This window comes from Mandrillus leucophaeus, unplaced genomic scaffold (assembly GCF_000951045.1).
Source record: "Mandrillus leucophaeus isolate KB7577 unplaced genomic scaffold, Mleu.le_1.0 Scaffold1086, whole genome shotgun sequence".
NCBI lineage: Eukaryota > Metazoa > Chordata > Mammalia > Primates > Cercopithecidae > Mandrillus > Mandrillus leucophaeus.
Window position 1 is genome coordinate 233,244 of NW_012099054.1, and position 1,888 is coordinate 235,131.

Sequence of the window (1,888 nt, forward strand, 5' to 3'; positions counted from 1 at the left end):
TTCTGCAGGCTCTAGTAAAATACATTTTCTTGCATTTTCCAACTTCAAGAGCAAGCTTGCATTTCTTGACTCATAACCCAGCAGCACCATTGCCCAAATTCCCATGCTGCCATCTATGTGGTTCTTTCTTCTTTCACTTTTTTTTTTTTCAGATGTTTTAGGACTTTAATGTTCTTTACATATTCAACATAAAATACTGACAATAGATAAACACTAGGTAAAAGACTTTTCAGCAAAGTATCTCTGTTGTCATCAAACATTACAAAGAAAGCAGTCAAGAGAACAAAGGATAAGGTAATTTAACAGAAATGTTTAATGTTTAGTTTAATGGCGTAACTGAAAAACAACCAACCAATCAACTTTCTCTTCTACCTATGGAAAGAATGGTAAAAATGAATCAAGAACTTCTAGACCTTTTTCATAAAACAGCTTAAAAAGAGGAAGGGGAAGACTGGGGATGGGGTGTAACTGTTGCTAATGGAATAATGCACAAGGTCAAGGATTTAATAAATTCTAAAAGTATCTACATGTATCAGTGATAACAATATTATTAGAAATAAAAACATATAGAAATATAAAGTATATGGTATTATAAACAGACCTGGCTAATATAAACATATATAAAGTATGTCACTTCTCTTGTAATAACAGTATAAAGATCGATCTACAGTTTGCCCTTTGCCTGGTACTATTAAACCACTCCTCCAATGGTCAATGTTGACCTTGAATCAACAGCCGCTGAACCCAGGAGACCCCACAGATGTCTAGATTCAGCACCTAGAGGGCCCAACCTACCCTCTATGCTGTGTGCTACCATGACTCCAGAAATAATAAATTGCAACTTGCATTATTAAGTCCACAGGCAAGTTTGAAATCTAACTAGAAGAAGTAGCAACAAAGGCAATTTGCTGGTGCTCAGAAGAATGTTGGCTCTGCTGGGGTCACCGTGGTGATTGTCCACGATGATCTGCTGGGATTTGCCCTCCGAGAGTGCCCCTCGGTCCTGGAATACAAAGCGCAAGTTGGAAACAGCTCCTTGTACAACACGCCTCCATGTTTCAGCATCTACATCATGGTACTGGAGTGGATTAAAAACAATGGAGGTACCGCGGCCATGGAGCAGCTTAGCTCCATCAAATCCCAAATGATTTATGAGATTACTGATAATTCTTAAGGATTCTATGTATGTCCAGTGGAGCCCCGAAATAGAAGCAAGATGAATATTCCATTCCGTGTAGGCAATGCCAAAGGAAATGATGCTTTAGAAAAAACGATTTATTGATAAAGCTCTTGAACTCAATATGTTGTCCTTGAAAGGGCATAGGTGTGTGGGAGGTATCAGGGCCTCTCTGTATAATGCTGTCACTACTGAAGATGTTCAGAAGCTAGCCGCCTTCATGAAAAATTTTTTAGAGATGCATCAGCTATGAACACATCCTAACCAGGATATACTCTGTTCTTGAACAACATACAAAGTTTAAAGTAACTTGGGAATGGCTATAAAAAGTTAACAAACACAATATTTTTCTCAAATGAACATGTTTATTGTAGATTCTTCTTTTTTGAAAGAACAACAGCAAAACATCTACAGCTCTGTAAAACTGGTGGGACCTAATATTCACCTTAATTCTGACTTGAACTGGAAGCATTTTAAGAAATCTTCTTATTGCTTTTCTTTTTTCACTTTTAAGGTCTCTTGTGATTACATTATGCCTACCAAGGTAATTTAGGATAACCTCTTAGAGGTCAACTTATTAACAATCTTAATCTTGTCAGAAGCATTAATTCCCCTTTTCTATACAACCAAACATACCAAAGGTTTAGGAGCTTAGAATATCTTTAGTGGACATTATTCTGCTTACTGCAGTCTGTATGTGCTAGTACATTT

The 1,888-nt window shown here is 37.0% G+C and overlaps 1 pseudogene; it reads left to right on the forward strand.

The window, feature by feature from the left end:
- The first annotated feature begins 327 nt into the window (after positions 1-327).
- On the forward strand, positions 328-1,670 carry LOC105544791 (annotated as a pseudogene).
- Positions 1,671-1,888: the final 218 nt, after the last annotated feature.